Consider the following 26894-nt stretch of genomic DNA (forward strand, 5'->3'; position numbering starts at 1 on the left):
GAGCACAAAGAGTGATAACAGCTGTGGGAGGAAATATGCTGCAAAAGCACCAGTGCACCAATAATAGAGGAGAAGAGGGTAACTAATACAGGCTAGGCCTTTAAGCAATAAAGACATTTAACTTTGGAAGAGCATTTCCATCTTAGTGTCTTTCTATCATTTCATGAAAGGACAGCCGACACGAACATCTATACATATATATGCAAATTTCGACAAGAACATGTTTATATGCTTTAATGTTCAAAAAACGCTTTATTTTTCTCATACTGGCTGTGCTGCAGCACCTCTTTTCACCTTTCGTCTGAAACGCTCTGTTTGAGCTCCTAGCCCCGCCCTCCTGAAAAGCCCAGTCTGCTCTGATTGGTCAGCTGGCGCACTCTGTTGTGATTGGTCAACTGAACCAAACTCTACAGACTCCGCTCCAGCTCTGCTCGAACTAGCTTAGCTTGAGGGCGTGCCAAACAAGCCGCTAGGCAAAGTGTGTTACTTGGTGACATCACCACGTTACAGAAGAAAAGGCGGGACTTCAAGCGAGGCATTTCAGGATAAGGATATAGGATTCTGCTTTGTTATAGGCACAATATCATTTTTAAATTAGTTCAGACTTCTTGATTGTCACAAATCATCGTTTGGTCTCGTGAGGTTGGTACGGGTTACCATGGTTACGCATCTCCAGCCGGCAAAGAGGATCGCAGGAAGTGACGTGGTAATTACAGTTCAGTGCGTTCGAAAAGACACATACTACTGTTTATTTGCACAAAATATGTTGAACGATAGCTCACATATTGGGTATGTAGTACATAGTATGTGATTTTGGACGCAGCCAAAGGCTTTCTAAGCTTCAACCATCATCTCAAATTTGCTCTGGGCATATTAAGATATTCCGACACTCTTCCACATGTAAGTTTACTTCCACATTACAAGTTTACTACAGCACTGGAGCTCCTGGAGGTGGACATCAAGTCAGGATGTACAATTTATCCTCCAGCTTTCTCTATGGCAACAGAGGTGACTATTATGAAATAAAATGTGAGAATTAACTTTGTGAGCAACACAATCAAGTCATGAAGTACATTCAATTCCTATAGAGCTGAGAGACCGAGAAAACTGATGTATTGACAGTCAACGTGAAAAACAACAACCACCACCATGTAGTTTCCCTGCCAATGAGATATTGATCGCTAAGTGCAAAATGATTGAGACACTGCCTTATAGTTTTCTTAATGGAGGGGGGTATTTTCCACCTTTCTTGACAGAGTGCTAGTACTATTGTATGGTATCTGTTTTCACCTGAGCTGTTTTGTATTTTATCCAAAAGTCACCTGGTTTCAGGCTGTTTTTTGGCCATTTACTTAGAGGACATTTAACGAACACAAACTAGCCCTTTAATAAAAGCATTATTTATGATTGATCAATCTGATTGCGTAGCAGTATTGCTGGCTTCCCTGGATATCATTACCTCATCAGATCCCCTTACTATTAGAGTATAAATTATGTGCTAATGACTTTGACAGTACCTTGTCCCAAAAGAGCCATCTAGCAGAACTATAAGTGATCAATTAAACAACATATCAAAAACAAATGGTATTTTTATTGCGTAATAAAATGGCATTCACTGTTCACAAAAGTAATGATGCTTGATGGAATCGTGTACGTACTGTAAGCAGGGAAATAACTACTGCTTAGCCTTCTGGGGTGTCATGGGCCTAATTCCTCTTATCTTTAATGGGTAATGCCTACTTAATAATACGGACATAACTGCATTTTGAAACTAAATGCTGTAACGTGTACATTATACGTGCTGCTTACTGAATGGTGCTGCCTGCCTGATGATCCCCATGGTAACAGTTTACAATTAGTACATCATCCTCACAACGTCTAAATTGTGTTTCTGCATCGGATGATTGACCTGGATCACGGCGGAGGGAATTATCAGCAAGGTAGGGAACTTTGCGATGACGATAGCTGCTGCGTCGAGGAAGATTCCCCAGATTGTTCAAAAACCAGCCAGTCATGCATCTCGCTGGGCTTATTGTGTTTTCACTCCTTGTTGACAGTTGCTTTTTTTTATTTAGCCTAGCTGTCCCCTCCTTTGCTTGTTATGTATGTATATGCTGTCCTCTCAACTCCAACAGTGTGTCTCCACATTCAGCTTTAAGTCTGACAGTCTCATCCAGCCTCAGGGCAGACGAGCTAAACTGATGTAGTGGGCGGTGAGGCTGCCCTATTTAATGATTTCCTTGGTAATGGCAGTTCATATTGAAACAATAGCAGTTCAGTGCCAAGGAGTGGTGATCTTGGTTTTCAAATTTTAGCCACCTACCACAGTAGCTGGACCTTAGATATCTAACATCTCCAAATCCCATGGTGTCCTGTCAGTGTTTGTAGAAATCTGACAAATGCTTTAGAAATCATTCTTGGTTGTACACATAAGCAAACAGACTTAAATAGCCAATCCATGTCTTGATCCAATCTCATGGGAAGGCATATATATAGAGTTTTACAAGAATGAGTCCTAAAACATGTAAAATACTTTGGGACATGAACACTGGTCTCCTGCTAGAAAGTCCTGTGTTTGTTGGACCCATCCACTATAAGAAGTCTTTCTCACGTTTTATTCTATGTCACTAGCTCTGAGCGTTACATATTTACGCAGATACGTTTACATTGCAGTCAACATAGACTACATGGCCTACAAATAACACGCCAAAAGCAAGAACGGCGTTCTTATTGCATGTGCAATGACTTGCAATTACCTTGTCATTCTTACGCCATTTAGTGCAACTGGGCTGCACTGTATAGACAATGGCAGCTATATCCTGGGCTGTAAGGAAGGCTGTAATGGGTTGTCATAGTTTGTAGTTAATGTGGTTCTTCTTAGTCTGTCAGAGAGTAACTAGCTGGGTGCTTGACAAATTAGCAAAAATCACTAAGTGCTTCCATTATGGATTGTCAATGTCAGCCAAAGCTCCTACTGCACACTTATTATTTGTTCCTCAGAGACAAAATATGTGTACATGAACAGCTTCATCTTCTATCTCTGACAATCTGATATTGGTTTCGTTATAAATAGGTTAGAATGATGTTAATGAACGAACAAACAAACTTGCACTGCACTGAAATTAAATGAAATACTGCATGATGGTTCATATGTTTGCCAAAGTATACCTGTATATTAATTTACTGATAATCAAATCATTATTCAATTTGGAGATTGTCATTGTTTTCTCGACAAGGCCTTTGCTGAATCCGGCCTTTGTTAGGGGTAACAGCTCGTTATAGTCTCTTGAAATGTAATATAAGATATGCATGCCATTTGAATCATTTCTGGCTTCATCACATGTTAGGGGACCAACCCACTAACTGTGAAATAAGACAACCCAGTCAGTTTTTTTTGTGGGCTGCCTAGATCAGAAAACATGTGATTCAACAAGCCATTCAGATTTGGCTCCCCTTCCTATGTCACATGCAGGCTCATTAGAATATATCGCCCACAGATTGAGAACTACCTTTGCAAAGATGTGCCTTATTTTTCTCGCTAGCCAATCAGAGCAGCCTGGGCTTTTTCAGATGGGGGTCTTAAAGAGACAAGCGCTAAAACGGAGCATTTAGGACAGAGAGTGAATACAGGTATATTCAGACAGACAGTATGAGAACAATAATGTGTGTTTTGAACATTAAAGCATGTAAACATATACTGGTAGAAACCCAAAATACATGTATGAATCCCTGGAAATTAGCCCTTTAAGACTACATGGACACTGACGAGGATGTAGAGAGAGTCAGACCTTCCTGCTCATAGTCATTGCTTGTGTTTTGTATTTGGCAAACCCTCAAAATGGTATTACATTAGCATCTTATTGGGCTATGAATGTTAATAATGTCTGCTTTAGACATTGCAGTGATTTTCAACACACCCTTTAATTTCATGACGTGTCTGAAAACAAAAGAAAGGCACACTGTAAAAGCAGTTATTAAAAAAAATCAACAAATAATAAAAAAAATACATTACTTTGTCTACTTATAAAAGGCTTAATCAGTCTGATATCTGAATGCAACCACAAGAGGGCAACATTATGATATTCCCTCACTTTCTGCACTGCTTATAAATGGGATATTTTAATAAATGGAGCAGCATAAATTACCAGCAAACAGGTGCTGAGATTAGGGGCTGAGTTAAATCTTTTGGCATATCTGGGTTGATTCTGTACTTGTGCCAAGAAAAATGAGTTTTCAGCAGACGAGAAGACATCTCGTTGCAGCCCATACAGCATCAGTACGTGATGAAATCTGATTAAAGGGGCTCCTTAAGGAAGCTAGACAGTCTCAGATATGGTTTTATGGGGTATACATAGGAAGGAGAAGCTCTTCTTCTCCCCAACATCGATGTTTACCAGTGAAGCCTTTCATGATGTTTACATTTCATGTAAATATGGAGAGTTTGAATATTCAGTATGCCATAAATTCCAGTCCAGAGAGTATGAACACATCAAACTGGATAAATTGCGTTCGAATCGTGGACAGCGTTGTCATGTTATTCCACAGATCCTGTCAGTTGTAAAAAACCTGTCAGTTCTGAAAGCAAATTTGGTGGACAGCAAAGAAAACACCACTCTGCCTCTTATATAAAAAAAAAACCTCTGATAATCAACCCATTGCCTAGCAACAGAGGGTTCCATAGCAACTGTGCAGCATTTTCCCTACAGTGTTGCAAGAGAAGCATGATGATTTATCCAGTCGAGTCTGTGTTTGCTTTTGTTTTCAATGGCTACTGCCCTCATGAAGCCCTTTTTCTCAAGAAATTAACAAATGGAACAACATGTTACGTCGCAATCGAATTCTTCCCCTGCATTTAATACAGCGGCCTCGTCAATTATTCCCATCGTGGCAGAGAGCAACCAATACAACTGCAGAGATTGCCGAAAAGGCTCACAAAAGCAGAGGGATGCTTTGATAAACATCGGCTGTGACCAAATACAGAAGATCTAAAGAGGAATGATCACGAACACAGTGTTTATGGCAGGTCTACTGAATTCATCTCAATGATTGTACAATGGTAATGGATTTATGTGATCATTCAGGAAAACACATCTACACTTGGCAGTGAAGAATTTATCGTCAGGTTTAGACGCTTAAAATATTCCGATTGAGGTCTGCGTGAAAGTGAAAAGTTTGAGATCTACCAATGTGTGAACATCTTAACAGCTGGTTGGACTGTTCCAGGTCATTAAATGGGCCTTATCAGTGGTTAGAAGCCTCATAGATGTGGGTCAGTAGGTGCCTGCTACAACAACAAGTAGGTTTTATCATTGATTCATATGGGTGATCACAGAAAGAAGGAATAAAAGAAGATGACAGCGACCTCTGAAGACCGTAGTAATTATGACGGGAGGAAAAGCGTAATTCAGGCACTGTAGTATAGACAGTGTGAAACCCTATATGGGGTGGAGGTCAGGGGCAGTACTTTTACTCAGGAGACCGGGGTTTGCATCCTGTGAGAAATCTACAACATGTCTTTGTATTCACAACATTGAGTTTCACTTTTCAAACATAGTTATTTTAAGCCAAAAAATGATCTTTTGCCATATACTAAGTGTTTTTTTTTGTGTGTTGCCAGTCTGGGGCCATCGGTGAGAATCTGTCAGTCTAGTTTCCCACACCGTCGGCTCTAGTCTGCCCGTAGTGGAGACTTTTTAGCCGATTCAGCATGTTGAATCTGCGACAGGGTTCATCCGTGAGAGGAATCACTCTGATTGCAGCATACAGTAAGCGAATCATTGCACAAGAAGAGAAAAGGAAGTGAGGAAAGTAAGTTAACGAGTAAAGTCAAGAGGAAAAACAGAGAAGACATGAGGCAACGCAACAGGCTGCCTTCGTCGGCGCTAGTTCTCTACTGTCTGTTTGGTGTGTTTGGGCCTTACACCTAGATAAGTTGTAGTGTTGTTGCCTAAACCTAAACAAGCTGTTTTGTTTATGTTCAAAACATAATGTTTCATTCAGTTTTACGTGTTAGAATGTGTTGCTTTTAGGTTTCACTTTCACTTTTACAACATAGTAGGTGTAGCAGGCCCACATCTATGAGGCTTATAGCGACTGATAACGCACATTTAATGAGCTGATAACAGCCAAATTGGGTGCTCTTAACATCTTTATCATTAACTTAGGGTAGTGTTTATGAGCTATGGGTATATGAACACTTCCTAATACCCTAATAGATGGTTTGCAATTATATATAAAAAAACGTTCACTGAAATCTGAGTATGTGGCACCTAAAGTCTGGGTGCAAACATTTAACATATTTTAAGTCAATAATATCGGACTAAAAAACTAGGTGGTGGTATTAACATCAGTGGATTGCATACATTGAGAGTAAATTGAGAGGGAGGTAGTTCCACAGTTTTGACACGTTCGTCCACAAGGTTGTGAATGTAGAGTGTCTTTATGAATGAAGCTATATAGGTCACTAAAGGGAGCTACTGCCTGTGCTGGCTGAATTTATTCATGGTGCACCCTCAAGACCTTAAATATCCCTAAACGTTAACAGAATACTTGTGTTGCGCTGTGTTAAATTCAGAATTCAGAAACCAGTAAAAATAAAACATTTTCAACTTCACCTCTAAAAAAGAAAATAGTTTTAAATGCAGTTTCAGAAGTAACATATAGTTAGGTCAGGCATGTACGCTCTTATATTTCTTTATAGCCACATATATTTATTTTATAATTTAATACATATTCTTCCATTTTCCACAAGCTCCTCTTCAGGCTTGCGAGGTGCTGGAGCCTATATCCCAGCATGCACTGGGCGCGGAGCGTACACCCTGGACAGGTCACCAGTCTATCACAGGGCTAACACGCATATAGACTGACAAACACATTCACACCTTTGGGCAATGCAGAGTTTCCAGTTGACCTAACCTGCACGTCTTTGGACTGTGGGAGGAAAACTGGAGCAGCCGGAGGAAACCCACTCAGACGTGGAGCGAGCATGTAAACTGCACACAGAAAGATCACAGTCTTGAACAGATTGGCAGATTGGAACCTGCGACCTTCTCGCTGTGAGGCGACAGCGCGAACCGCTGAGCCACCATGTGGTCTTAATAAAATATTCAAAAACATTTAAAAGTCGTGTAATCGTCTCTCCTCCACAGTGCTCCCTGGTAGCCGTTTCAAAACAAAACGCTTGCTTGCTGCGCGGTAGTATAGAAGGTAAAAAACTGGAAATATTACCTGTACACTGTCATTTGTTTACAATAATGCAGTATTGTTTGTGTATTTCTCATATATGGACATTCAGCAATCATTGTATTTCACAAAGTCAATGTTGTTCCCAACAACATAGAGTAATAAACACAAACATAGATATTTAACTATACAAACCAGGCTAATGACATTGTGTGCTTTTAACTTGATGAATATGTAATATGATGTGTGTCTATTGTAGCGTACAATAATGTATATATAATATACAAATATAGGCCTATATAGTAATATATTACACCTAGCAAAGTAGAATCTTATATTTGCATGTAATTTGAGGTATCATTGACGTTACAGAGCTGTCCGTCAACGTCTGTTATCGTCCGTCAATGTTGTCATCACTACCACATTGCATTGTGGGATATTTATGCCACAGTAGTGTCCAGCTTTTTCATACTGTGATATTTCATCGGAAATAGTATGCAATTCACATACTATTGGTTTCATAAGAAGGTTTCGGACATACTAAAATATCCTCACGTACTGTTGTGGCGTACTAAATAGCATGTTAGTATGGAATTTCGGACGCAACCGTTGTCTTAAAGGGGAACCCCTCCTAAATTAAGAATTACAATATGCTATTTTCATGGCCTAGTAAAGTTCAATCAATATTTGTGAACATGAGCTCCTCTCTCTCAAATCCAGAAACCTGAGAAGTAAGTCTCAAACTTGTGATGTCATCGGGTATAAAGTCTGGAGCTGCTCCATAGATAGAATGTTTGTTTTTCTTTTTTATACCCAAATGAGTTTTATTCTATTGTAGTGTTCTCAGTTGTGAAACAGAAAATGTTCCCATATACTAGAACATCTCCCTGGGTGCTCTCAGGATCATCTATAACATTCATTGTCTATGGAGCAATATACCTCACTTTATACTCTATGACATCACAAGTTTGAGTTTTAGCACTCTAGTTTTTGGATTTGGGGGAGAGTTGTTCATGTTTACTCATGTTTTTGGACTGTCTTAGACCATAGGAATAACATGTATGAATTTTGAAAATGGACTTAGTTCCCCTTTAACTTGAACATGTGTGGGGTTAGCTTTTACTTTGTGCTGCATGCGGTACAGCATTAAGGTTTCTATTTGACTGATGATGCAAACATGGTGACGAACAGGCTGAGATGTATTGGTTGAGACTAGTTTGACAGTGGTCAAAACGTAATTAAAAAAAGATATACACTTTTCAGTCTAGAAATAAAAGGGACAACACTCTTATTGTTTAATAATTTCAGCATAGCGTCCCCTGTGTGATTTGATCTAAGCCTTGCTGTTCAGTTTTATTGGCCAACAGGCCAGCAGGAGACCTAGCAACTTGACACGGCAATTCATTCTGCAGCTCTGCCTAATGTTTTTCTTGAGGCCTAATTAATCGCGTCATATATTTCCAACTCCAGTCATTTGACCTGGACACTTTCCATATCCATCAATTCCTTTTTTTTTTTAAAATACATTACATAAGTCATGAAATCACGAGTGTTGCTTTTCAGAAAACACAAAACTACCTGCATTAAAATGCTTCAAAATTATCGTGTCACTTTATATTTGCCTTTGAGCCAATAAGATCATTGCCCTACCAATGCTTTCAGCACTGTTGGTCCCACCTTGAACAGAATATCACGTGCATGTAATAGTGAATGATTCGGTATATTTTTCATAGGGCTGTCTAAGTTAACGCGGTCATAACGAATGAACGCAAATTTGTTTTAATGCCACTAATTTCTTTAACGCCTTAACACAATCGATCTTTCGAAGGTTGTAGCGGGCTCAGTTTTAAAGATATAGTGAAGATACTGACATCATATGAAACTAAACAAACTAAGGAAACCATTGGTACCAACCATGTCAAAAGACGTTAAATAATGCTCCAAACTTATGGTAGATTTTGTTGAGGAAAAACCTGCATGGTCATTTTGAAAAGGGATCCCTCGACCTTTGACCTCAAGATATGTGAATGAAAATGGGTTCTATGGGTACCCACGAGTCTCCCTTTTACAGACATGCCCACTTATGATAATCTAATATGACAGCCGTTGTTGCCTGTTGGGCTTCAGTTTGCAATGTTATGATTTGAGCACATTTTTTATGCTAAATACAGTACCTGTGAGGGTTTCTGGACAATATTTGTCATTGTTTTGTGTTGTTAATTGATTTCCAATAATAAATATAAACATACATTTGTATAAAGCAAGCATATTTACCCACTCCCATTTTGATAAGAGTATTTAATACTTGACAAATCTCCCTTTAAGGAACATTTTGAACAGATTAATTGTGATAAACTATGGACAATCATGCGATTAATCACGATTAAATATTTTAATTGATTTACAACCCTAATTTTTCACTATAATTATTATTGCTACCTTACTTAAACTATTTTTTTTAATTACGTTCTTCGGTGCCTTGTATCATTTTTTAAATAAAAAGTTACATGGCATCATTGCAGCTTCCGCCATTATCTGAGGATAATAACCAAAGTGTAAAATTTCTAACACTATACTGAACAGCTATGAATATACAGCGGGCTGTTACGGCAGCTTCTGTATGTAAAGAAACAGCGAAGTAAGATTAGTGATAGCTGGTGAATAAAGGGAAATCATTAAAGCAGCTGTGGCACGACGGGTGAAAAAGGACAGAAGAGAAGCAAAAAGAAAATGATGAGGTAAAACAGGAGAGCAGAGGCAGTACATCACAGGAAGCCAGAGAGACAGGGGATAAGTAAAGGTGGCCTCATCTTATCGTCCTATCCTGTCACAAACCTCCAACCTGATATATGAAACCTACTTAGATTCCGCACTGAGAAGCTGCATGTGAACAACGCTTCCTACTTGCATACACAGATTTTGTCAGTGAATTATGAAACACTGCCTTTCCATATCGTAAATTACAATCCCATGAGGAACATTATTAAAGTACTCCGAAGGGATGAAGAGTGAATTACAGTACACGGTTTAGTTTGATTTTGGTTTAGTCACGTATAAAAAATATTGTTCGAGTGGAAAACAACCAAGGATTTTGAGCTATTTTGCTTCCGTAGCATGTAATCTTTCAGACTAGTGGAAGGAAAACATCCAAAATATTAGGTGTTTATTTTACTACTTTGTCTATTTATGTCTGTAGATTTCTCCTAAGTTCACCGTCAGATAATGCCTCATTTGCATATTTAAACATACAATTTCAGAAAACTTGTAATACAAAAAATAATTGACTTAATGTAAGTAATCAACTGGGGAAGTTTCACAGTGATATATGTTATTTATTTTTTTTACCCTATTCACCTGTAGTGTCTTGCAAAATGGATGGAATTTTACAACACACATCTTTAAATGCCGTTTTCTCAAAATATTTTTTTTTCCTCAGACTCTGAGCCAGAAATCTCCATTTCAGCAGCACATACATCTACCAAACTTTACAGTTTCATTCCTATCTATTTAATGAAGGTTTTTGCTGAAGGGGTTTGTTCATATATCATTTATAGCCTGATTTATAGAACAGTTTATTCCTAAAAACATGTCGGAAAATGGATATTTTATGACTGTTGGCAGTATTTTCTGATTTATGAAGTGATAAAAAGAGATATCCAAAATTCCCTGTGTAAAAACCTTTGACTCTAATATGTCAATAAAATGAAACAAGAATTCTGAACCGGCTTTATCCAAAATTAATGTAAATTAGCACATATTCAATATGATAATGCCTCATTTGCATATTTAAATAGACCTATTTAGACAACTTGTAATTCAAAAAAGTGTCTTAATGTCATTAATCAACTGGGAACGTTTCACGGTGATATCTACTAGTTACATTTTTTTTTTTTACCATATTCTCCTGTAGTGTTAAAATTATAAAGTAAATGTTCAGTGTAATTGTAATGCATGAGATGCCAAATTATTAAATCCATTTTGTGGAAATATCCCACTCTCTTTAAAGCTTAGGTTGAACAGTGAGATGTCTTTAGTGGAGACAGCAGAATGATGAGGGAAAATCAATTGGAAGTAACATTATTATACCACAAAATGATGGTTCATACCGTTGAAAGATGAGCAGAGCGGGATATGTCGGTCATGTACTGCACAAACAGAGGACGGTATGTACAGTACAAGATGGTGTCATGAGTCATGATTCTGTTTTAAAATAAAATTGAAAATGAAAAAAAAAATGTAGATGTTAATTTCTTTATAATTTGTTTTTAAAAAGGCAGCATACTGATGGACAGTGTGGGCATTTGAGGACAAAGTGTGCTCATTGCAGGATTTACCCTCAAGCCATTAGGAAAGATATTGGCCAAAGAAGATTCATTTATGGTCCAACTTATAATTTATTTACTTATAGACCTAATTTATTCAGCAAGTCACACATTGGCAGTTTGAATCAATGCCAGCGTTTCGATGTCCCTTTATGATTTTAGTGAGCATTTTACAGTATGACCAAGTGGGAAAGGTAAAGATTTTGAGGCATTAGTCTCTGTCTCTTTCAAAGCTAATCTCTTGAGTAACCCTACATGTGCAGTAAATCCCAGTTACTTCAGTGGCGTGCCGTGTAATGGTAAGTCCTGCATAATTACATTAACCTGAGGTAATTATGTGTAGATCCTCCTCAACGATCATGGCTAATGTGTCTCAAGAGAGCAGGATTCATGAATTAATTCTTTATTAACACATTAATTTGTGGCCAGTACACTGCACGCGAGGGAACAGGGGATCATGTTGTCGGCTGACATTTTGACAAATACGTTTTTATTACCCCTGATTCTTTTTACTCGCTCATTCAAGCTGTTATGACGATTACAGCAGCCAATGAGCATTTTTAAGAGGACAACCGTAGACCATAAAATGTGAAATATTATGGGCGTCTTGGAAGCGTAGGGGTTAAGGCGCCGACGATGAATCGCAACGTCCTTGGTTCGCGTCTGGCCGAGGACCATGGAATGACATCCCCCATATATTTCCCCTCATTGCCTGTCATATCTCTAATGCCATGATGACAGACATTATAAAACTGGATTCTAGGTGTTGCTTTTACTGTACATAAAACAAACCATATCTACATAGTCCTGCCATAAAGAAATGGCCGAAATGAAAATTTACAAATGCCAAGAAAAACGACAAAATAAATATTACTAACATGTAGTGCTGAACAATTAATCGAATATTAATTGCGATCACAATGTTGGCTTCCCACCACTTAAGTGAACATGATCGACTGCGATGTTGATGTTTAAAATGCTCTGCTCATAGAAAACTCTGCTGTATAAATCAAGCGCTTCCTAAACTAACAGCTATAGAGATGCACCATCAATCAGCAGCTGACCGAAGCAGGCCTGTTTTCACTTTGCCACATGATGGTTTTAAAGCTACAATTTGTAACATCTGTAAGTGTAGAATAAGCAGTGTAGGAACAACCTTAAAAACAATTGGAACAACTAACTTAATCAGAAACTTATTATGTTGTAATTCATTCCCATGATGCTGCTCAGAGTGATCACAGTGACCGGCTCGTCTGCACGAAGCACATTATGATGCATTCAAGCTCTACTGAGTAAAAATGAATATTGGGCGATGGTAAATTCTAACCCTATCATGATGCGTTCAAGTGTAATCTTGTAAAATGTAGTTTTTGGTGAGAAATTTGAATATATACACTAGTTTGAAGGAGCTGTTTTCACAGTAATATAAAATAGATATTAGACAGGGAATTATGACCTGTTTAGCTTCCTAACACTAGCTTTAAGTAGCTTCTAATATACAATTAGAACTACTTATGCCAAGATTTTTTTAATCAAAGGAAATATTTTTAATAAAAATACAATCATTTATTTCCTAATTATTTGAATTAAGTGTTTTAATGCAAATAACCACTATAGATGACAATAACAAAGTAAAAGGATATCATTTAGAATTTTTGACAGTTGGAATCTAGCACAACATGGAAGTGAAAACAGCGCTCTGTTTATATAAATGTAAAATTGTAATAAAAATATTTTGTCCCTAGAATCTAGGAATAATCGTGATAAATAATCATGATCTCAATATTGATCAAAATAATCGTGATTATCATTTTGGCCATAATCGTGCAGCCCTACTAACATATCATAGTCCGTTGACCAGTGCAGGATGTAAGTGAGGTATACGAGAGTTATGAAACCGAGAAATCACGTATTAGACTTATCTTTTATACGAATCTGACTAATACCCTTTGCTTCTCCTGCACTGCCACCTAGAGTTTAGAGTTCATTTATTTGCACATGAAATAATGATACACCAAAGGAACAGAGAAAGTCACATTGTGCAGGTGAGATAAAAAAAGAAACCAAAAAAAAAATCTCACCTCAAACGAAACAACAACGTGAAATAACAAAAGTCAACAGAGCTGAATAACAGACTCTAAATGACAGACTCAAAAACAAGGAAAAGATAGTAGATCAAAAAACAAACCGCATAAATGTAAAGTCAGGAAAACAAAATAAACTGGCGCAGACCAAATGAAAAAAAGTGGAATCAAAAGGAGAAGTGACAGTGGTGTGTGTTCAAAGACTCAAAGGATGGAGACGGAAAGGAATAGAGAAGGTGTGTTGTGCGACTAGAGGAAGACAGTTTAGCTCATCAGTCAGTTGATTCGTACGTCTATACTTGAACTGTACAGGCATGTGGCCTTACGGGCAAAATGGACGGATCTATTCCAGATGCTTTTAATGGAGACCGCACGTATAAATTATAAACTAAATGAGCACTTTGCAGGTAGTACGGCAGTCCAATAGACATTTGACTTTATAGATAAATATATGTATGACATATACAGCAGGTATGCTGTGAAAAGGACGGAATGCCCAACTATATAAGGAGACCATCTATAGGCCATCTGATTATGAACCACATCAGTAGATAAAAGCTGTGGTTGACACAATAACATGTTTAAGTAATAAATGTTAAAATAGAGGTCTTTGAATGAAACTGATGACTCAATAAGAGCAGCCACTGTACCCGCGACGTCAATGTACCCACCCGACAAAAAAACAAAACAAACTTGAATAATGGATCATCTTTTGAAAGCATGCACTTAAAAAACAGTGCCGACAAACAGCCAACACTGCGATGACAAAGCTCAATATTTTCAGCTTTGTTCTAAGTTAATGACTGTAACACTGCTGTTGTTGCAGGGTGGTTATGTGGAAATGATCACATAACACAAAATGTGCTGTATGTGAGTCAAGGTAAGGTTCTATGCAAAATCAATATGACAGCCCCTCAGTGTCCCAATACATTACATGAATAATCATTGATGCAGAACATTGCATGTAAGTAATAAAACATAAAATGGTGTCTAGGATATTTTCTATATTGGAGCACCTCAGAGTGCATTATCATGATCATACCATGGTCTACGCAGCACAAAGCAGAAGTGCTGTTGCTATGGTTACCCGAAGTTCAATCGATATTGTGCTAGGGCTGCCCCCTCTTAGTCGATTAGTCGACTAATCTGTCGTTTTGGTCTTAGTCGACTAAGATGTCGATTAGTCATTTTTTATGCTTTTTCATGCTGAATGACTTATTTCAAAGAAATTTATGAGCACATCTCTGGTAAACACAAGATTTACAGATCTGTCGAGTAAATCAACTGAGCGATTAGTCGACAGAATCGTCTAAGTGTTTGTCGACTAAGAATTTCTTAGGTCGATGACAGCCCTATATTGTGCACTGAATTAGAATGGTCACCAAACTGTTTGAGACATCCTGAATTTTTATGTCCTTAAAGGAACAGTGTATAACATTTTGGGGGATCTATTAGTAAAAATATCTACATTGGGAGCGGGTCGTCTTCATGGAGTCCACCAATGTTGCTCCGCCATGTTTCTACAGTAGCACAGAAAGGACAAAACCAAACACTGGCTCTAAAGAGCGCATTCCGTGTTTTTAGGTTACCTGAAGGCCACCGTGGTTCTCCAACACACTTGTGTAACTGCGGTAACACGAGTCACAGAGTGCAAAACCGTGGTACCGCCAGCCGCAGTCTGACTTCCGTTGCTCCTAAAGTAGTGTTATCATGGTACGGATGGCCTCTGAGCGAGGCCAACGGCATTACCAGGGTTTTGCACTCGGCGGCTCACGTTATCACAGTCTTGGAAAGGGAGGAGTGAGTGGAGGGGTACTCAGTTGGTTGCAATCTGCAACCACACCCCTAGATATCGCTAAATCCTACACACTGTAATTTGTTGAAGACTGGGTAAATTTCCAACGCAATATTTTAGACATGACACTGCAAATGTATTAAAACCACAGATGAAATGTTTATTTCCTTTTTGAAAAATGTTCTTGTACATGCTGAGCCATCACATACTCATAAGAGTGGTAGAACTTATCTCCACCCTGCTGTAAAGTCACAATAGATAGTAGATACTGTAGATAGATACTGGTAGACATAGTAGGCCAAACATCAGAAAGGATGCAACAACAAAAGGTCAAATAGTATTAAGATATCCGACCTTAAGCATATTAGGATACCATAAAGTCTAGCTTTTATATCTTTAATGTTTCTCTCATATTGTTGACTTCAACATCTACTCTCTCCCATCTTGTTTTTTCCTCCAGCTCCGCATGAAGCACACATCATTTTTATGTGGGAACCCGTTTTACGCGGCTGGGCTGTTGTAGTTCAATAATGAGATGGGCTTTTAAGCGTGCTTCCCGGTAGTGAGGACGACTACATCTATCTCCTGATGCTGTAAATGACATTTCTTTCCTTGTTTATCTATGTGAAAACAATTGGATAGCTGCATCTTGCCCTTGGCCAGCGTATCCTGGCCCTGTCCAAGGGCACACCTCCCATCAATCACCGCAGGTTCAAAAAGTGAGTCACTGGGGACCTTAAGAGGAGAGTGGAAATGGGGGGGGGGGAAGCCCAGCATACAGGATGCCTCCCCAATGTCTGACCTAGGGTTTTTGTCTTTGCAGTCCGTCGCGATACATTCTGGTGCAATTCTATCAGCATTTTTTCTCCTTCATTTCAAAGTTGCTGAAAACAACACTTTGAATGGGAAGATGAAGTATGTCCTTTCTCCTGCATGCTATCTCTCACCACCCTTGCCCCCCTCTGCCTGCCTACATACACACCTCATTTAATTCAAATAGAAAATCTAAGTGAAGGGAAAAGGGAAAAGCGCCCAACTCGAGCATTTTTTCCCGTGTTTCCTCGGAAATAAATCACTGGGCGTTCTCTCTTCATCAGGATAGATACCACTTGTTCATGCCCCAACATCCATCCTGGGATTCTGACAACACACTCCTGTTTTTTGCGCTGAATAGGCATTACTTTGAGACTGAGTTACGACGGCCCGTGCTTTCGGCGCCTGTATGCAAAGCGGTCCGCCATCTGACATGTGGCGGTGCACAGACTAAGAGATTGTCCTCAGTATTGCAAAAGTGTCCGCCAATCTCGGAAGAACTGCCACCATACATCACTTAATGGCTGCGGCCGCCAAAACGCAGGTTGCAGCTGATGTCCTGCACGCATCAATCTGCGGTCATGTTCGCAGAGGGTAAAACTATCGTGTGGGAAGTGATTTGTGTAAAATAGCTGCACGCATACAATAGGTGAAGAGCATTTAGTCTGTTACCTCAGAGGATATGAAGTGTGAACTAGGATCAATTACACTTACATTACATACAGTACAGTACATTAGAAACTGAATGCAAAGTGCTGCAGCTAATGCTTTTACCCGTATGTCCGGGCTCTCCCTTTTCATATTCGGTCAATTAAGTGTCTATTCTACTCACCAGTCTCACTGCAACTGATCTGCAGTTATACGGCTACATTTACTGCTTTTCCATTACAAACAAGATCATGCTGCAGCTGGGGCTCATTTGGGTCAATGGGAAATGAGATCAGTAAAACGCTAGGCTGCGTGAGGCAGACAGGGGCAGGTGACCGTACTTTGATGACAGGATGAACTGGCAGCGAGCTGCATCAGAGTGGTAAAATGAATGCCGCCTATATAGCTGGGGATCAGGTGCTTACAGTTACGGCCACAAGCTGCCTCACAGATAGAGTCAGGCTCTCACATCCCCGGGCTCCTGGCACCTATTGATGCGTTTTAATGTTCGGGATCGTTAAACTGCAAAATATACGCTAATGCTCCTTCAGTTGGAACCATTAAAGGCTCATGTCAAATTCCTTTACAGTGCATTGTGATAAATGCTCAGAGCCCTGACAGATAGCTGCGCTGTTGTGGAGAAGTATGAATACGGCGTTATGAGCTGCTATAGAAGCCACACGACTTTCAACGTACTGTACATTATGGTATTTTAACATGAGCTGAGGTTGCCGATACGTACAGTTGGCGTATACATGGACAATTTAATATGTAGTGTATATCTAGAATTTGTGCAGAACCAAACCTAACCAATAGGGCCTTTAAAATCATAGACTGTATATAAGAAGTGGATGTCACCCATTGGTTTGTGGACTGCCGTTTTGAAGCCTTGAGTTCGGCATTTTTGGTTGTCGCCATCTTGGTTTTTGGCCGTCGCCATCTTGGTTTTTGGCTGACGCCATCATGGTTTTTTGCAACCAGAAGTGACACGAGAGGATGGAGCTAAGTGCAACCAAACACTGAATACGCCATTTTTTTGGCAACCAAAATGTTACAATTAACTTTCATGAACTGAAAACACAGGTGGCACAGCGGTGGTGAAGTTTAATAAGTCTAAATATCACATTTAATTGAAATAAAGAGTTAAATATTTCAAATAATAGAGTTCTGCCCCCAAGTAGAAAACAAGACTGTGTAGTTTGCATGTTCTCCCCGTGTCAGCGTGGGTTTTCTCCGGGTTCTCCAGCTTCCTCCCACAGTCCAAAGATATGTAGGTTAGGTTAATTGTTGATTCTAAATTGCCCGTAGGTGTGAATGTGAGCGTGAATGGTTGTCTGTCTCTATGTGTCAGCCCTGTGATGGCGACCTGTCCAGGGTGAACTCCGCCTTCGCCCAATGTCAGCTGGGATCACCTCCAGCCCCCCCGCGACCCTGAATAGGATAAGCAGTTACAGATAATGGATGCATGGAACTGAAAACACACTGTGAAAGGGTTAAAGTTAAAGACGAAAACACGGATAACTACCAGACCGGACCGGCAGTGGTAGCGACCTGTCAATCACAAGGTAGCCATGCCCTAAAGCATACCCTGCTATATGGTCTAATTTACTAAATGAACATCACGCTGTATTGACGAAGACTTAAACTAGTGATTGAGACCATAAACTCATGTTTACAATATTTACTGAGGTAATAAATCAAGTGAGAAGTAGAAGTATACAATCAGACTTCTTTTTGCAACCAGAGGAGTCGCCCCCTGCTGGCTACTTGAAAGAATGCAAGTGTAAGGCACTTCCGCATTGGCTTCACTTCTCAGACCCGGAGGTTGCCCACTGGTCCGAAGGTAACAAAATCCACCTACCAACACCTCTAAATCTCACTAATTAATATGTTATATCTGGCATGTTTAATCCATATAAAAACTGACATGTTAAAGGAACACATTAAGGTTTTAGGGAGAGTTATGTGTGGGACTATTTCTTGGTTAGGCGCAGTGATTTCTTGAAGTCCAGTCGTCACCGTGAGGTTGCAGTGTGTCTTCTAAATTAAACAACAAAATACATAATTTGTCCATGCCCTTTAGAATGACAGGTACGTTTTTTTTTCTGAGCTGACACCACGTGAAATTTGTATTTATTACTGTTGTTGTATGTTAAGTTTACTTCTGCATTGGCTTCACTTCTCGGAACTGGAGGTTGCACACTGTTTAAAATACAAAATCAGAACTCACACCCATGAATCAAACTATCCTGGTGGTATTTTTTTTTTTGTTATAATTCCATCACCTGTTTAAAACTCAAATGTATTTTGACAATAACAACATCTAACTAACTATTTCTTTTTAATTGGCTACATACAGGGTAAAAACTTACAGAACCACACAACGTAACTCAATAGCTCAGCAACATTTGTAAAGCTACATTCTGTTGTTGAGTTATTGTGTTAAACTCCATGGTATTTTTAAGGCTGTATTTTGTGGTGTTATACTGTCATGGGTTCCTATTTTTTTGTCCACTCATTGCATATTTACAGAATTTCTTGCTACAATATGTCTTATGTTTTTGGGTTGGGGTAATGTCGACATCTAATGTCTTGATGAACAGTACAAATGAAGGCGTTGAATTGACAGTGGATAGGACTTTGTGGGTCCATGTGTGACACTACAGTCCAAGGACAGGACACATTATTTCCCATCCTTTTTGCCTACAAGTGAACTTCATGAAAACATCCTGTACAGAAACATGTTGCATCTCCACATGCAGCTCTGAAGCCCTTCATTTAAAGTTATCCAAAATAATCACAGAACAGATTTTCCACTTTTGAGCAGTCACATGGATTTCTGAAATCTGCAGGGCTATCTACAACAATTGACAACACTTCATAAATCACCCCAGTACAGCACCTTCTGTTAGACATTTACAGGCTCTCCAGTTTCTTTGTCATCCTGTTTATGCATATCTACAGTATGCTCGGCGAAATTCATTTTCCCTCCGTCGCACAACTGACAGAATACCATTTAATACACACTAAGCCCGTATCGCTGTTTATTACGCCAGACAAGGACAAAGTAAGGAAGGAGAGTAGCTTAGGAAAGCATCAGAGAACTGTATTTGTGCTGATAATCTAAATTATTTTCCATGTTCAGTATAGGGCAGAGAGAAAGACAATGTAAATGCTGACATAATCAACAACCACTGCAAAAAGAAGCTGAATAGTATTAAAAACATTACATACAATATACAAATATGACTTCTAGAGCCATCGTGACTGCTGACTGAAGTGGAATTATTATCCACTGCATCGTCGTGGTTTGCGCAGTCCATGTTTCAATTTTTACAGTAGTCAGAGTCAGAGTTAATTCAACTCATTGGTTTAGTTGCAGCTGATGGGTTGAGACTGACTTTCCACTAAGCAGATAGTTAGTCATTAAAAACCAAAGAAATTCTTAGTCGAAAAACACATACGATTTTGTCGACTAATCGTTTAGTTGATTTAATCGACATCTGTAAAACTCCAAAAAGAATCACACAAAAGCACCAATTTAAATCTTATGCTCGTAAGCTTCTTGGAAATAAGTCATTTAGTATGAAAAAAGATTAAACAAAATGACAAATTAACTAAAGAAATCTTAGTCAACTAAGACCAAAATGACCGATTAGTCAACTAACCAACTACGAGGGGGCAGCCCTATTAAAAACCTACCCAACCAGCTAACTTAGTTTTTCTCTGGTTTGACTATGTAATGGAGAGGAGAAGATAAATGTGTACTTTAATCAGTTAAAGAGCTTCAAACCCATGGCTGAGTGATTTCCCCCTGTAATGTTGCGTGTGGTGCAACTTGCAGTAATCACATTAAACACTGTGGTATGTGCCGTACATTGATCATAGGGAGAAGAAACGTTCACATTTTTTAATGTAGCACCTCCCACTTAAAGCAGCAGTGGGTAGAATTGGAGCAAATATGATTAAACAAAAAGTTATTTTTATAAAACGGTCACTATATCCTGACAGTAGTGCATGAGACAGGTAATCTGAAAAAATCATGTGCCTCTGGTGTCTTCCGGTGCTGCTAATGGGATCTCCAAGATTTCACAGATGGGAGGAAAACAACCAATCAGAGCCAAGCTGGAGCCTTGCCGTCTCCGAGCAGCTGTCAATCACTCGCAAACTCCGATCAAACGGTCAAACTACGCAGCGCTTTTCAAATATGAATCAATATTCTGTTACTGTAATGGCTATTTCTCACGTATAATGTTTTCAGAAACATATTTGAGTGTACTAAAATACCAAGCACCGCCCACCAGCCGGAGCAAACTTTCTCATTTTACAGCTAAACAGTACACTAAAATATGTTTTACACGAGAAATCGGCAGTAGAGTAACAGAATATTGATTCGTATTTGATCAACGCTGCCTAGTTTGACCGTTTGATCGGAGTTTGCGAGTGACTGACAGCTGCCTCTGTTGAATGAACAGCCAATAGGAACGCTCTCTCTCTCTCTGAAAATACCTGTGATTGGCCAAAGTAGATAGATTTTTTAAAGACTGAAAACAGAGCAATGAGGAGGTGCAGAAGTCTAGTTTTCTCTCAGAACACTTGAATAACAATATGCTGAAAGGTTATTATGGAATTTTTGCCCAATGATGACAAAAATATTCTGCCTACCGAAGCTTTAATGATGCAAATAATGATGTTCATTAGCAGTTTTAAATCTTTTAATTCAAATCAAATTCAGGTGGCGTCTTCATGTCGGAAAAAAGGATGATTTATGTTATATATATTGTATATATTTGTACTGCGTACATCAATGTACTATTAAATGACTTGAGTGTAGTCTGGTATTCTACAGCGTACATTCTCTCAATGACTACAAGCTCATCCCAAAGTCACCATTTCAAAAGTGCTTGCCTCAGAACACCCCATGGACATTTGTCAACTATATTTAGTGGGGGGACGGAGGGGAGGGGGCATCAGCACTTGTATTTGAACACATATTTTGCCTTGTACCAGCTATATACAATCTTCTTATAAAAAAAAAAAAAAGATCCCGTAGCACATATTACTACGTATCTATAAAATTATGTAGTGATGAGAGTAGATGAATAAGAGTTTTAACAGATTTGGCTCTTTGTAGTCCAGACATGTCCAGCACTTGGTTAACGCTCAGCAGGAAGAATGGCATGTTCACAGCATTTGTGATATGTCACCCTTCATGCTTTGTTAATGGTGGAAGCTGAGATCATAAAATCCATTCCCGTGACGATGACAGCTTGATTTGAAATATGTCCTCCAGAAGGACGAATGTGTGACCGAGGTGAGAGCCGAGCCGGGTCCTGTTATCTCTTCCAACTGACTGGGCGGACGTCACATTTGTGTTTTTTCTTTTTTTTCTTTTTCTTTAATATTGAGATAAATACGGCGAATTTCCAAGCAAGAAGTCCGCCACTGGGTGACCCATTACTCTACATGATCCCAGTTCCCGTGTGCAAATCAATACCAGCGACAGAAGCAATGTCAGATCACCCCGCCCTCTTTCCTGACCGCACCCTCCATGACCCCTGGCAGCAGAAGTGCACACGCAAAGAAATAATCTCTTCCTAGATGAGATGCAGAAACGGATATAGACATACACATGACCTTTAAGTAAGTGGCACAAGTAAAAGACTATCAAACAAGCTATCCTGTGATTGGCATCTGCTTCATGGCCAAAGGCTGGATTTTTTTAATTCTGGAAACAAAGCCAACTGCGTATGCTGACTGGGGGGGAGGGAGGGAGGACAACAAGTATTCCAGGAGTCTTTTCATGCAGTAATGAGCAGAGAAGACAATAGCTGTGTACTGTCGGTGGAATAAATGCACAATTTGTCTGGAGAAGAACTTGAAATGTCGTGTTACAGGTAACAATGATTAAAATGCTCAGTATACGTACAAAGTAACACCATATTTTTAAATGTATTGAGAGACTGGTTAATAATTAAATGGGCCTCTTATGAAACTGATTTTGCTAGGTCATGTATTTCATTACTCCACTTAATAAATGCATTCAGATACATTTTATGGGACTTTTAGGAAAAACCACATCATAACATCCCATCGTGCCACATGTATGTTGAGCGTGGGTCAGAGAAACCGTGCCATACATTTGTTTGTATATATCAAAGTGGACTGTGTTGTCCAGCAGTGGCAGCATTTCCAGTCGTGGCATCATTGTAGTGGCAGACAACTCGACCGAGATACAATCACTTGATGCAGAGACATGCAAGGTCTACTTATAGCACTTTCTATGACGCTCCATGTCTGTAATGCATTATATAACATACTTATAATGCGTTATAATCTGCTTATAGCACTGTATAATTATAGTTATAAGCACTCATACATATGCACAATGCATTATACAAATACCCATAACACATTATAAAGCATTTTATAATGACTTATAAGGTCAAGTATAATACTTCATAATTGCAGGTCACTCACTGACATTTTATTTACAAGGATCATTATAATTCCCATAGTTTTAATACGTTATAATCTTTTTATAATGCATTATAATCACTGTTATAGTGTGCCTATACATCAGGAAGATTATTACTTCACTTAAAGCACCCAATAACCACTGAGAATAGTCACATTATAATGCATTATAAACATACTTGTAATACATTATAATCTACTTATTGCACTGTATAATCATATTTATAAGCACTCAAACATATTCATAATGCTTTATAACAATAATTACACATTATAAAGGATTATATAATGACTTGTGAAGTATTATGGTACTTGATCTTATAATTGCTGGTCACTCACTGACTTTTTTTTGCAAGGATCATAGTGTATTATAATTCCCATAGTTGGAATAATCTTTAAAATGCATTATAATCACTCTTATAATGCATTATAATGTGATTATTCTAAGTAGTTATTGGGTGCGTCAAGTGAAGTAATGAAATGCCCTGAGGTGTAGGAATATTATAACAGTGATTATAATGCATTATAAAAAGAGTATAACGTATTATAACTATGGGAAATATAAAACAGTGTTATATGGGCGTCATAGAAAGTACTACCTACCGCATAGTAGTATTAAAAAAAACAAACATTGGTACTATCCTCAAAAAATTATACTTTCCTTGCCAGGTCTGCTATGCTCTGGTTACCTTGCTGAATATAAATATGCGTAATGTATCGTTCAGGTTACATGGGGGTTGAGGTTTATGATTCAGCTCTATGGCCATGGGCAATTTGTTAGGAGGTTACATCCAAGGGCTATAATCCCAACAAGCAGATAATGAAAGAGAAGAGATACATACACCATTTGCAACTGATGCATTAGTCGGGAGGAAAATATCACAAGTTTTTCTGAAACTATAATTAAAAAACAATTCATGAATGCTGGGATAGCTGCCGTTTGGGCGTGTGTACCATTTCTTGAATTCCAGTTTGGCTCACAGATCAATGAGGGAGAAGAGGCCAGGGTCTGAATAGAGTGGCTGCAGAGTGGGCTTTTCATCTGGATATTCTGGTGGTTAAGACCACAACGCATTAGGAAAACCCTATGGCATCGCTCTTGGCAACCTCTTTCTGACCATTCAAACTCGTCTTTCTCCATTAATGTACACCTTTGAGTTAGTTTTTATTTCAAAATATGGGTGTCGGCCAGGCCGTTGGGAGCCACAGTCAGTTGTCCAGGGTTATGCCAAATTAAAACCCTCTTTGTTGGATCTCGAGAGCTGAAGGTCGTCAGCAGTGTGTGTGTCACGACAGAAGTAGCTGACTGATGTTGGAAATATCAAGACATGATGGACTACAGCTCCCTAGCCTGAGGGTAAAGCACAGCTCCTCTCTGCCTGGGATACTCACTCTTTAAAACTTGCTCTACCCACTCCAGTGCATTCACAGGCTGCAGCAAGACAATGGCGGGCTACAGCCAACAAAATATTTAAGCGAGCAACACTGAAGTAGAAATGTTTGTTGAAATCATCTTCAAGTCAAGGTAGCTGTAAAAATGTTCAAACCTGCCAGTAATGAAGTATAATACAAAAAAATAATTTAATCTAGAATCAGACATCAAAACAATTCCTCTTTCGTGTCTTCACATTTTTGTCTTAGAACTCATGTAAAGTGATATAAAATGTGGTACTGTTGCATGATTTGTATTCAAACATTAGTTGCTTTTTTGATATAAAACATGCGTATTTGAATGATGAAATGATACAAACACCAACAGTGCCAATATTTGAAGTATTTACGGAAGTATACACAGAAATATACAGCATATATGCATCTTTTACACAATCTTATGCTCATAATTAATGCATGGTTTCATCATTCATTGTGGACAAGTTGCGCATTTTGAACTGTTGGGAGTGATTTTATTAAAAAAATATATTTCTTTCAAATCTGCTGGTTGTTTTTAGTCAAAAATGTATCAACTAGGGCTGTCAAAGTTAACGTGTTAATAACGCGTTAACACAAATTAGTTTTACCGCCACTAATTTCTTTAATGCATTAACGCAATTTGGGATTTTTAGGTTGTAGCGGGGCCAGTTTTACAGCTAGAGTGAAACATATGAAACTACAAAACCTAAGGAATCCATCGGTACCAACCATGTCATACTAGTTTGTCGCGAAGGAGGCTAAATAACGCTCCAAACTTACGCAAAATGTTGGCGAGGAAAAACTGGCATGGCCATTTTTAAAGGAATCCCTTGACATCTGACCTCAAGATATGTGAATGAAAATGGGTTCTATGGATACCCACGAGTCTCCCCTTTACAGACATGCCCACTTTATGATAATCACATGCAGTTTTGGGGCAAGTCATAGTCAAGTCAGCACACTGACAGCTGTTGAGTTTTCCATGTTATGATTTGAGCATATTTTTTTATGGTAAATGCTGTACCTGTGAGGGTTTTCTGGACAATATTTGTCATTGTTTGGTGTTGATAATTGGCTTCCAATAATAAATAGATATATAAATTTGCATAAAGCAAGCATATTTGCCCACTCCCATGTTGATAAGGGTATTAAATACTTGACAAATCTCCCTTTAAGGCACATTTTGAACAGATACAAAATGTGTGATTCATTTGTGATTAATCACGATTAAATATTTCATTTGATTGACAGCCCTATAGTGTTAATTCATTAATTGTTCTCTTGATATAAAACGTGCATATTCAAAGCATTGCACAACGGTGAAATGATACAGATAACCAACTGTTCCAATATTTTGTTTACAATGAGAAGTATACACAGCAATTTACAACATACTGTACATGTATATGGCTCTTTTACCCAATCCTATATATGCTCATAATTAATGTATAGTTTCATAATTCATTGTGGACAAGATGTGGATTGTCAGTTTGTTTTAAATTGTGCGATTTTATTAAAAAATCTTTTTTAAAAATTCATATCTGCCAGCTTTTTTTATTGGAGTATGTATCAACTAAAATGTGCCACAAAATTTGAGCAGTTCTTGGTCACATTTAGTCGCTTTGACTTGTAGAACGAGCGACAACACTGTTGCTGATGAGGAAGACAATAAAGCCTTTAAAGTCATTTAGATTAGTTAAAATCGCTGCCAACTGTCATGAATGAACTACTTGAAATGCCTTTAGTGGGGCAGAGTAAAGAACGAATATGTTATAGAAGCATACTGATGACAATTCCGCGACTGAAATCGGCTGCAAATTGAAAATTCTGAAATGTGAAATGTTGTTGTACTACTGTCGAGCATCATACGGTTGATTCAACTGTCTGAAACAGCTGTGAATGAGACATTTCTTTGCCGCTCGCTCTCATTTCCTTCCACTATGAATCTATGAAACAGCTCTGGAATGGCAGCGCTCCAAAACACGGAACGAAGACGTAACCTCAACTATAACATATTTTTTTTACAATGGCTAACATCAGGCTAACGCATTTTGGCACATAAGCCTTCATCAGAGCATCTGTTTTTGGCAGAGCAGCCAACCAGAGGAAGGTTATATGAGGAGGCACACCTGCTATATGTTTTTCACTGCTTGCTCTCATTCT

The 26894-nt window shown here is 38.6% G+C and overlaps 1 protein-coding gene and 1 long non-coding RNA gene across 3 annotated transcripts in view; both read right to left on the bottom strand.

The window, feature by feature from the left end:
• The window catches only part of gabrb4 (gamma-aminobutyric acid type A receptor subunit beta4), a 63632-nt gene that overhangs the window by 31036 nt on the left and 5702 nt on the right, over positions 1-26894 (bottom strand). The gene's annotated exons all lie outside the window — the stretch shown is intronic.
• Positions 8904-25684, bottom strand: LOC119475795. Its single transcript, XR_005203886.1, has 2 exons — positions 25611-25684; positions 8904-9240 (listed from the first exon to the last, which is right to left on the bottom strand). It is a non-coding gene; the product is annotated as an uncharacterized LOC119475795 (long non-coding RNA).

The sequence above is a fragment of the Sebastes umbrosus genome, chromosome 17 (genome assembly GCF_015220745.1).
Source record: "Sebastes umbrosus isolate fSebUmb1 chromosome 17, fSebUmb1.pri, whole genome shotgun sequence".
Taxonomy (NCBI): domain Eukaryota; kingdom Metazoa; phylum Chordata; class Actinopteri; order Perciformes; family Sebastidae; genus Sebastes; species Sebastes umbrosus.